Genomic DNA, 12635 nt, shown 5'->3' with positions numbered 1-12635 from the left:
GCATACCTCTCTCTGGGGACCTGTATCATACCTCTCTCTGGGGGACCTGTATCATACCTCAATCTGGGGGACCTGTATCATACCTCTCTCTGGGGACCTGTATCATACCTCTCTCTGGGGGACCTGTATCATACCTCTCTCTATTGGACCTGTATCATACCTCTCTCTGGGGACCTGTATCATACCTCTCTCTGGGGACCTGTATCATACCTCTCTCTGGGGGACCTGTATCATACCTCTCTCTATTGGACCTGTATCATACCTCTCTCTGGGGACCTGTATCACACCTCTCTCTGGGGGACCTGTATCATACCTCTCTCTGGGGGACCTGTATCATACCTCTCTCTAGGGACCTGTATCATACCTCTCTCGATTGGACCTGTATCATACCTCTCTCTATTGGACCTGTATCATACCTCTCTCTGGGGACCTGTATCATACCTCTCTCTATTGGACCTGTATCATACCTCTCTCTGGGGGACCTGTATCATACCTCTCTCTATTGGACCTGTATCATACCTCTCTCTGGGGGACCTGTATCATACCTCTCTCTGGGGGACCTGTAGCATACCTCTCTCTGGGGGACCTGTAGCATACCTCTCTCTGGGGGACCTGTATCATACCTCTCTCTGGGGGACCTGTATCATACCTCTCTCTGGGGACCTGTATCATACCTCTCTCTGGGGGACCTGTATCATACCTCTCTATATTGGACCTGTATCATACTCTCTCTGGGGGACCTGTATCATACCTCTCTCTGGAGGACCTGTATCACACCTCTCTCTGGGGGACCTGTATCATACCTCTCTCTATTGGACCTGTATCATACCTCTCTCTGGGGACCTGTATCATACCTCTCTCTGGGGGACCTGTATCATACCTCTCTCTATTGGACCTGTATCATACCTCTCTCTGGGGGACCTGTATCATACCTCTCTCTGGGGGACCTGTATCATACCTCTCTCTATTGGACCTGTATCATACCTCTCTCTGGGGGACCTGTATCATACCTCTCTCTATTGGACCTGTATCATACCTCTCTCTGGGGGACCTGTATCATACCTCTCTCTATTGGACCTGTATCATACCTCTCTCTGGGGGACCTGTATCATACCTCTCTCTATTGGACCTGTATCATACCTCTCTCTGGGGGACCTGTATCATACCTCTCTCTGGGGGACCTGTAGCATACCTCTCTCTGGGGGACCTGTAGCATACCTCTCTCTGGGGGACCTGTATCATACCTCTCTCTGGGGGACCTGTATCATACCTCTCTCTAGGGGACCTGTATCATACCTCTCTCTGGGGGACCTGTATCATACCTCTCTCTATTGGACCTGTATCATACCTCTCTCTGGGGGACCTGTATCATACCTCTCTCTGGAGGACCTGTATCACACCTCTCTCTGGGGGACCTGTATCATACCTCTCTCTGGGGGACCTGTATCATACCTCTCTCTGGGGGACCTGTATCATACCTCTCTCGATTGGACCTGTATCATACCTCTCTCTATTGGACCTGTATCATACTCTCTCTGGGGACCTGTATCATACCTCTCTCTATTGGACCTGTATCATACCTCTCTCTGGGGGACCTGTATCATACCTCTCTCTGGGGGACCTGTATCATACCTCTCTCTGGGGGACCTGTATCATACCTCTCTCTGGGGGACCTGTATCATACCTCTCTCTGGGGGACCTGTATCATACCTCTCTCTGGGGGACCTGTATCATACTCTCTCTGGGGGACCTGTATCATACCTCTCTCTGGGGGACCTGTATCATACCTCTCTCTGGGGGACCTGTATCATACCTCTCTCTGGGGGACCTGTATCATACCTCTCTCTGGGGGACCTGTATCATACCTCTCTCTGGGGACCTGTATCATACCTCTCTCTATTGGACCTGTATCATACCTCTCTCTGGGGGACCTGTATCATACCTCTCTCTGGGGGACCTGTATCATACTCTCTCTAGGGGACCTGTATCACACCTCTCTCTAGGGGACCTGTATCACACCTCTCTCTGGGGGACCTGTATCATACTCTCTCTGGGGACCTGTATCATACCTCTCTCTATTGGACCTGTATCATACCTCTCTGGGGGACCTGTATCATACTCTCTCTATTGGACCTGTATCATACCTCTCTCTGGGGGACCTGTATCATACCTCTCTCTATTGGACCTGTATCATACCTCTCTCTGGGGGACCTGTATCATACCTCTCTCTATTGGACCTGTATCATACCTCTCTCTGGGGGACCTGTATCATACCTCTCTCTGGGGGACCTGTAGCATACCTCTCTCTGGGGGACCTGTAGCATACCTCTCTCTGGGGGACCTGTATCATACCTCTCTCTGGGGGACCTGTAGCATACCTCTCTCTGGGGGACCTGTATCATACCTCTCTCTGGGGGACCTGTATCATACCTCTCTCTGAAGGACCTGTATCACACCTCTCTCTGGGGGACCTGTATCATACCTCTCTCTGGGGGACCTGTATCATACCTCTCTCTGGGGGACCTGTATCATACCTCTCTCGATTGGACCTGTATCATACCTCTCTCTATTGGACCTGTATCATACCTCTCTCTGGGGGACCTCTATCATACCTCTCTCTATTGGACCTGTATCATACCTCTCTCTGGGGACCTGTATCATACCTCTCTCTGGGGACCTGTAGCATACCTCTCTCTGGGGGACCTGTAGCATACCTCTCTGGGGGACCTGTATCATACCTCTCTCTGGAGGACCTGTATCATACCTCTACCTGGGGGACCTGTATCATACCTCTCTCTATTGGACCTTTATCATACCTCTCTCTGGGGGACCTGTATCACACCTCTCTCTGGGGGACCTGTATCATACCTCTCTCTGGGGGACCTGTATCATACCTCTCTCTGGGGGACCTGTATCATACCTCTCTCTGGGGGACCTGTATCATACCTCTCTCTGGGGGACCTTTATCACACCTCTCTATCTGGGGGACCTGTATCACACCTCTCTCTGGGGGACCTGTATCATACCTCTCTCTAGGGGACCTGTATCATACCTCTCTCTAGGGGACCTGTATCATACCTCTCTCTGGGGGACCTGTATCATACCTCTCTAAGGGGGACCTGTATCATACCTCTCTCTGGGGGACCTGTATCATACCTCTCTCTAGGGGACCTGTATCATACCTCTCTCTAGGGGCCCTGTATCATACCTCTCTCTGGGGGACCTGTATCATACCTCTCTCTAGGGGACCTGTATCATACCTCTCTCTGGGGGACCTGTATCATACCTCTCTCTGGGGGACCTGTATCATACCTCTCTCTGGGGGACATGTATCATACATCTCTCTATTGGACCTGTATCATACCTCTCTCTATTGGACCTGTATCATACCTCTCTCTGGGGGACCTGTATCATACCTGTATCATACCTCTCTCTGGGGGACCTGTATCATACCTCTCTCTGGGGGACCTGTATCATACCTCTCTCTATTGGACCTGTATCATACCTCTCTCTGGGGGACCTGTATCATACCTCTCTCTGGGGGACCTGTATCATAACTCTCTCTGGGGGACCTGTATCATACCTCTCTCTGGGGGACCTGTATCATACCTCTCTCTGGGGGACCTGTATCACACCTCTCTCTGGGGGACCTGTATCATACCTCTCTCTGGGGGACCTGTATCATACCTCTCTCTATTGGACCTGTATCATACCTCTCTCTGGGGGACCTGTATCATACCTCTCTCTATTGGACCTGTATCATACCTCTCTCTGGGGGACCTGTATCATACCTCTCTCTATTGGACCTGTATCATACCTCTCTCTGGGGGACCTGTATCGTACCTCTCTCTGGGGGACCTGTAGCATACCTCTCTCTGGGGGACCTGTAGCATACCTCTCTCTGGGGGACCTGTATCATACCTCTCTCTAGGGGACCTGTAGCATACCTCTCTCTGGGGGACCTGTAGCATACCTCTCTCTGGGGGACCTGTATCATACTCTCTCTGGGGACCTGTATCATACCTCAATCTGGGGGACCTGTATCATACCTCTCTCTGGGGACCTGTATCATACCTCTCTCTGGGGGACCTGTATCATACCTCTCTCTATTGGACCTGTATCATACCTCTCTCTATTGGACCTGTATCATACCTCTCTCTGGGGGACCTGTATCATACCTCTCTCTGGGGGACCTGTATCATACCTCTCTCTATTGGACCTGTATCATACCTCTCTCTGGGGGACCTGTATCATACCTCTCTCTGGGGGACCTGTAGCATACCTCTCTCTGGGGGACCTGTAGCATACCTCTCTCTGGGGGACCTGTATCATACCTCTCTCTGGGGGACCTGTATCATACCTCAATCTGGGGGACCTGTATCCTACCTCTCTCTTGCTGACCTGTATCATACCTCTCTCTGGGGGACCTGTATCATACCTCTCTCTATTGGACCTGTATCATACCTCTCTCTGGGGGACCTGTATCATACCTCTCTCTGGGGGACCTGTATCATACCTCTCTCTGGGGGACCTGTATCATACCTCTCTCTATTGGACCTGTATCATACCTCTCTCTGGGGGACCTGTATCACACCTCTCTCTGGGGGACCTGTATCATACCTCTCTCTAGGGGACCTGTATCATACCTCTCTCTAGGGGACCTGTATCATACCTCTCTCGATTGGACCTGTATCATACCTCTCTCTATTGGACCTGTATCATACCTCTCTCTGGGGGACCTGTATCATACCTCTCTCTATTGGACCTGTATCATACCTCTCTCTGGGGGACCTGTATCATACCTCTCTCTATTGGACCTGTATCATACCTCTCTCTGGGGGACCTGTATCATACCTCTCTCTGGGGGACCTGTAGCATACCTCTCTCTGGGGGACCTGTAGCATACCTCTCTCTGGGGGACCTGTATCATACCTCTCTCTGGGGGACCTGTATCATACCTCTCTCTAGGGGACCTGTATCATACCTCTCTCTGGGGGACCTGTATCATACCTCTCTATATTGGACCTGTATCATACCTCTCTCTGGGGGACCTGTATCATACCTCTCTCTGGAGGACCTGTATCACACCTCTCTCTGGGGACCTGTATCATACCTCTCTCTGGGGACCTGTATCATACCTCTCTCTGGGGGACCTGTATCATACCTCTCTCGATTGGACCTGTATCATACCTCTCTCTATTGGACCTGTATCATACCTCTCTCTGGGGGACCTGTATCATACCTCTCTCTGGGGGACCTGTATCATACCTCTCTCTGGGGGACCTGTATCATACCTCTCTCTATTGGACCTGTATCATACCTCTCTCTGGGGGACCTGTATCACACCTCAATCTGGGGGACCTGTATCATACCTCTCTCTGGGGACCTGTATCATACCTCTCTCTGGGGGACCTGTATCATACCTCTCTCTATTGGACCTGTATCATACCTCTCTCTGGGGGACCTGTATCATACCTCTCTATATTGGACCTGTATCATACCTCTCTCTATTGGACCTGTAGCATACCTCTCTCTGGGGGACCTGTATCATACCTCTCTCTGGGGGACCTGTATCATACCTCAATCTGGGGGACCTGTATCATACCTCTCTCTGGGGACCTGTATCATACCTCTCTCTGGGGGACCTGTATCATACCTCTCTCTATTGGACCTGTATCATACCTCTCTCTGGGGGACCTGTATCATACCTCTCTCTGGGGGACCTGTATCATACCTCTCTCTGGGGGACCTGTAGCATACCTCTCTCTGGGGGACCTGTAGCATACCTCTCTCTGGGGGACCTGTATCATACCTCTCTCTGGGGGACCTGTATCATACCTCTCTCTAGGGGACCTGTATCATACCTCTCTCTGGGGGACCTGTATCATACCTCTCTATATTGGACCTGTATCATACCTCTCTCTGGGGGACCTGTATCATACCTCTCTCTATTGGACCTGTATCATACCTCTCTCTGGGGGACCTGTATCATACCTCTCTCTGGGGGACCTGTATCATACCTCTCTCTAGGGGACCTGTATCATACCTCTCTCTGGGGGACCTGTATCATACCTCTCTCTGGGGGACCTGTATCATACCTCTCTCTGGGGGACCTGTATCATACCTCTCTCTGGGGGACCTGTATCATACCTCTCTCTGGGGACCTGTATCATACCTCTCTCTGGGGGACCTGTATCACACCTCTCTCTAGGGGACCTGTATCATACCTCTCTCTATTGGACCTGTATCATACCTCTCTCTGGGGGACCTGTATCATACCTCTCTCTGGGGGACCTGTATCATACCTCTCTCTGGGGGACCTGTATCATACCTCTCTCTGGGGACCTGTATCATACCTCTCTCTGGGGGACCTGTATCATACCTCTCTCTATTGGACCTGTATCATACCTCTCTCTATTGGACCTGTATCATACCTCTCTCTGGGGGACCTGTATCATACCTCTCTCTAGGGGACCTGTATCATACCTCTCTCTATTGGACCTGTATCATACCTCTCTCTGGGGGACCTGTATCATACCTCTCTCTATTGGACCTGTATCATACCTCTCTCTGGGGGACCTGTATCATACCTCTCTCTGGAGGACCTGTATCACACCTCTCTCTGGGGGACCTGTATCATACCTCTCTCTGGGGGACCTGTATCATACCTCTCTCTGGGGGACCTGTATCATACCTCTCTCTATTGGACCTGTATCATACCTCTCTCTAGGGGACCTGTATCATACCTCTCTCTGGGGGACCTGTACCATACCTCTCTCTATTGGACCTGTATCATACCTCTCTCTGGGGGACCTGTATCATACCTCTCTCTGGGGGAGCTGTATCATACCTCTCTCTGGGGGACCTGTATCACACCTCTCTCTGGGGGACCTGTATCATACCTCTCTCTGGGGGACCTGTATCATACCTCTCTCTAGGGGACCTGTATCATACCTCTCTCTGGGGGACCTGTATCATACCTCTCTATATTGGACCTGTATCATACCTCTCTCTGGGGGACCTGTATCATACCTCTCTCTGGAGGACCTGTATCACACCTCTCTCTGGGGGACCTGTATCATACGTCTCTCTATTGGACCTGTATCATACCTCTCCCTGGGGGACCTGTATCATACGTCTCTCTATTGGACCTGTATCATACCTCTCTCTGGGGGACCTGTATCATACCTCTCTCTGGGGGACCTGTATCATACCTCTCTCTGGGGGACCTGTATCATACCTCTCTCTGGGGGACCTGTATCATACCTCTCTCTGGAGGACCTGTATCACACCTCTCTCTGGGGGACCTGTATCATACCTCTCTCTGGGGGACCTGTATCATACCTCTCTCTGGGGGACCTGTATCATACCTCTCTCTATTGGACCTGTATCATACGTCTCTCTATTGGACCTGTATCATACCTCTCCCTGGGGGACCTGTATCATACGTCTCTCTATTGGACCTGTATCATACCTCTCTCTGGGGGACCTGTATCATACCTCTCTCTGGGGGACCTGTATCATACCTCTCTCTGGGGGACCTGTATCATACCTCTCTCTGGGGACCTGTATCATACCTCTCTCTATTGGACCTGTATCATACCTCTCTCTGGGGACCTGTATCATACCTCTCTCTGGGGACCTGTATCACACCTCTCTCTGGGGGACCTGTATCATACCTCTCTCTGGGGGACCTGTATCATACCTCTCTCTGGGGGCACTGTATCATACCTCTCTCTATTGGACCTGTATCATACGTCTCTCTATTGGACCTGTATCATACCTCTCTCTATTGGACCTGTATCATACCTCTCTCTGGGGGACCTGTATCATACCTCTCTCTGGGGACCTGTATCATACCTCTCTCTGGGGGACCTGTATCATACCTCTCTCTGGGGGACCTGTATCATACCTCTCTCTGGGGGACCTGTATCATACCTCTCTCTGGGGGACCTGTATCATACCTCTCTCTGGGGGACCTGTATCATACCTCTCTCTGGGGGACCTGTATCATACCTCTCTCTGGGGACCTGTATCATACCTCTCTCTGGGGGACCTGTATCATACCTCTCTCTGGGGGACCTGTATCATACCTCTCTCGATTGGACCTGTATCATACCTCTCTCTATTGGACCTGTATCATACCTCTCTCTGGGGGACCTGTATCATACCTCTCTCTATTGGACCTGTATCATACCTCTCTCTGGGGGACCTGTATCATACCTCTCTCTATTGGACCTGTATCATACCTCTCTCTGGGGGACCTGTATCATACCTCTCTCTGGGGGACCTGTAGCATACCTCTCTCTGGGGGACCTGTATCATACCTCTCTCTGGGGGACCTGTATCATACCTCTCTCTAGGGGACCTGTATCATACCTCTCTCTGGGGGACCTGTATCATACCTCTCTATATTGGACCTGTATCATACCTCTCTCTGGGGGACCTGTATCATACCTCTCTCTGGAGGACCTGTATCACACCTCTCTCTGGGGGACCTGTATCATACCTCTCTCTGGGGGACCTGTATCATACCTCTCTCTGGGGGACCTGTATCATACCTCTCTCGATTGGACCTGTATCATACCTCTCTCTATTGGACCTGTATCATACCTCTCTCTGGGGGACCTGTATCATACCTCTCTCTATTGGACCTGTATCATACCTCTCTCTGGGGGACCTGTATCATACCTCTCTCTGGGGGACCTGTAGCATACCTCTCTCTGGGGGACCTGTAGCATACCTCTCTCTGGGGGACCTGTATCATACCTCTCTCTGGGGGACCTGTATCATACCTCTCTCTGGGGGACCTGTATCATACCTCTCTCTATTGGACCTGTATCATACCTCTCTCTGGGGGACCTGTATCATACCTCTCTCTATTGGACCTGTATCATACCTCTCTCTGGGGGACCTGTATCATACCTCTCTCTGGGGGACCTGTAGCATACCTCTCTCTGGGGGACCTGTAGCATACCTCTCTCTGGGGGACCTGTATCATACCTCTCTCTGGGGGACCTGTATCATACCTCAATCTGGGGGACCTGTATCATACCTCTCTCTGGGGACCTGTATCATACCTCTCTCTGGGGGACCTGTATCATACCTCTCTCTATTGGACCTGTATCATACCTCTCTCTGGGGGACCTGTATCATACCTCTCTCTGGGGGACCTGTATCATACCTCTCTCTGGGGGACCTGTATCATACCTCTCTCTATTGGACCTGTATCATACCTCTCTCTGGGGGACCTGTATCATACCTCTCTCTGGGGGACCTGTATCATACCTCTCTCTATTGGACCTGTATCATACCTCTCTCTGGGGGACCTGTATCATACCTCTCTCTGGGGGACTTGTAGCATACCTCTCTCTGGGGGACCTGTAGCATACCTCTCTCTGGGGGACCTGTATCATACCTCTCTCTGGGGGACCTGTATCATACCTCAATCTGGGGGACCTGTATCATACCTCTCTCTGGGGACCTGTATCATACCTCTCTCTGGGGACCTGTATCATACCTCTCTCTGGGGGACCTGTATCATACCTCTCTCTAGGGGACCTGTATCATACCTCTCTCTGGGGGACCTGTATCATACCTCTCTCTGGGGGACCTGTATCATACCTCTCTCTGGGGGACCTGTATCATACCTCTCTCTATTGGACCTGTATCATACCTCTCTCTGGGGACCTGTATCATACCTCTCTCTGGGGACCTGTATCATACCTCTCTCTATTGGACCTGTATCATACCTCTCTCTGGGGACCTGTATCACACCTCTCTCTGGGGGACCTGTATCATACCTCTCTCTGGGGGACCTGTATCATACCTCTCTCTAGGGGACCTGTATCATACCTCTCTCGATTGGACCTGTATCATACCTCTCTCTATTGGACCTGTATCATACCTCTCTCTGGGGGACCTGTATCATACTCTCTCTATTGGACCTGTATCATACCTCTCTCTGGGGGACCTGTATCATACCTCTCTCTATTGGACCTGTATCATACCTCTCTCTGGGGGACCTGTATCATACCTCTCTCTGGGGGACCTGTAGCATACCTCTCTCTGGGGGACCTGTATCATACCTCTCTCTGGGGGACCTGTATCATACCTCTCTCTATTGGACCTGTATCATACCTCTCTCTGGGGGACCTGTATCATACCTCTCTCTATTGGACCTGTATCATACCTCTCTCTGGGGGACCTGTATCATACCTCTCTCTAGGGGACCTGTATCATACCTCTCTCTGGAGGACCTGTAGCATACCTCTCTCTGGGGACCTGTATCATACCTCTCTCTGGGGACCTGTATCATACTCTAGGGGACCTGTATCATACCTCTCTCTGGGGGACCTGTATCATACCTCTCTCTATTGGACCTGTATCATACCTCTCTCTGGGGGACCTGTATCATACCTCTCTCTGGGGACCTGTATCATACCTCTCTCTGGGGGACCTGTATCATACCTCTCTCTGGGGGACCTGTATCATACCTCTCTCTAGGGGACCTGTATCATACCTCTCTCTGGGGGACCTGTATCATACCTCTCTCTGGGGGACTTGTAGCATACCTCTCTGGGGGACCTGTAGCATACCTCTCTCTGGGGGACCTGTATCATACCTCTCTCTGGGGACCTGTATCATACCTCAATCTGGGGGACCTGTATCATACCTCTCTCTGGGGACCTGTATCATACCTCTCTCTGGGGGACCTGTATCATACCTCTCTCTGGGGGACCTGTATCATACCTCTCTCTAGGGGACCTGTATCATACCTCTCTCTGGGGGACCTGTATCATACCTCTCTCTGGGGGACCTGTATCATACCTCTCTCTGGGGGACCTGTATCATACCTCTCTCTATTGGACCTGTATCATACCTCTCTCTGGGGGACCTGTATCATACCTCTCTCTGGGGGACCTGTATCATACCTCTCTCTATTGGACCTGTATCATACCTCTCTCTGGGGGACCTGTATCACACCTCTCTCTGGGGGACCTGTATCATACCTCTCTCTGGGGGACCTGTATCATACCTCTCTCTATTGGACCTGTATCATACCTCTCTCTATTGGACCTGTATCATACCTCTCTCTGGGGGACCTGTATCATACCTCTCTCTATTGGACCTGTATCATACCTCTCTCTGGGGGACCTGTATCATACCTCTCTCTATTGGACCTGTATCATACCTCTCTGGGGGACCTGTATCATACCTCTCTCTGGGGGACCTGTAGCATACCTCTCTCTGGAGGACCTGTAGCATACCTCTCTCTGGGGGACCTGTATCATACCTCTCTCTATTGGACCTGTTTCATACCTCTCTCTGGGGGACCTGTATCATACCTCTCTCTATTGGACCTGTATCATACCTCTCTCTGGGGGACCTGTATCATACCTCTCTCTGGGGGACCTGTAGCATACCTCTCTCTGGAGGACCTGTAGCATACCTCTCTCTGGGGGACCTGTATCATACCTCTCTCTGGGGGACCTGTATCATACCTCTCTCTAGGGGACCTGTATCATACCTCTCTCTGGGGGACCTGTATCATACCTCTCTCTATTGGACCTGTATCATACCTCTCTCTGGGGGACCTGTATCATACCTCTCTCTGGGGGACCTGTATCATACCTCTCTCTGGAGGACCTGTAGCATACCTCTCTCTGGGGGACCTGTATCATACCTCTCTCTGGGGGACCTGTATCATACCTCTCTCTAGGGGACCTGTATCATACCTCTCTCTGGGGGACCTGTATCATACCTCTATATTGGACCTGTATCATACCTCTCTCTGGGGACCTGTATCACACCTCTCTCTGGGGGACCTGTATCATACTCTCTCTGGGGGACCTGTATCATACTTCTCTCGATTGGACCTGTATCATACTCTATTGGACCTGTATCATACCTCTCTCTGGGGGACCTGTATCATACCTCTCTATTGGACCTGTAGCATACCTCTCTCTGGGGGACCTGTATCATACCTCTCTCTGGGGGACCTGTATCATACCTCAATCTGGGGGACCTGTATCATACCTCTCTCTGGGGACCTGTATCATACCTCTCTCTGGGGGACCTGTATCATACCTCTCTCTATTGGACCTGTATCATACCTCTCTCTGGGGGACCTGTATCATACCTCTCTCTGGGGGACCTGTATCACACCTCTCTCTGGGGGACCTGTATCATACCTCTCTCTGGGGGACCTGTATCATACCTCTCTCGATTGGACCTGTATCATACCTCTCTCTATTGGACCTGTATCATACCTCTCTCTGGGGACCTGTATCATACCTCTCTCTATTGGACCTGTATCATACCTCTCTCTGGGGGACCTGTATCATACCTCTCTCTATTGGACCTGTATCATACCTCTCTCTGGGGACCTGTATCATACCTCTCTCTGGGGGACCTGTAGCATACCTCTTTCTGGAGGACCTGTAGCATACCTCTCTCTGGGGACCTGTATCATACCTCTCTCTATTGGACCTGTATCATACCTCTCTCTGGGGGACCTGTATCATACCTCTCTCTATTGGACCTGTATCATACCTCTCTCTGGGGGACCTGTATCATACCTCTCTCTGGGGGACCTGTATCATACCTCTCTCTGGAGGACCTGTATCATACCT

General features: G+C 51.1%; 1 long non-coding RNA gene across 2 annotated transcripts in view; it reads right to left on the bottom strand.

The window, feature by feature from the left end:
- Positions 1-12635, bottom strand: part of LOC127932672 (uncharacterized) — an 86705-nt gene that overhangs the window by 28384 nt on the left and 45686 nt on the right. The window contains exons 2-3 of one of the 2 annotated variants that reach the window (XR_008146329.1): positions 3729-3858; positions 1318-1389 (exon numbers count right to left, since the gene is read on the bottom strand). This is a non-coding gene — a long non-coding RNA (uncharacterized LOC127932672). Of the gene's footprint in view, positions 1-1317; positions 1390-3728; positions 3859-12635 lie in introns of those variants that run through there. The other variant, XR_008146330.1, reaches the window with a different exon arrangement.

The sequence above is a fragment of the Oncorhynchus keta genome, chromosome 10 (genome assembly GCF_023373465.1).
Source record: "Oncorhynchus keta strain PuntledgeMale-10-30-2019 chromosome 10, Oket_V2, whole genome shotgun sequence".
Classification (NCBI taxonomy): domain Eukaryota; kingdom Metazoa; phylum Chordata; class Actinopteri; order Salmoniformes; family Salmonidae; genus Oncorhynchus; species Oncorhynchus keta.
This window is presented reverse-complemented; position numbering and strand designations above follow the sequence as displayed.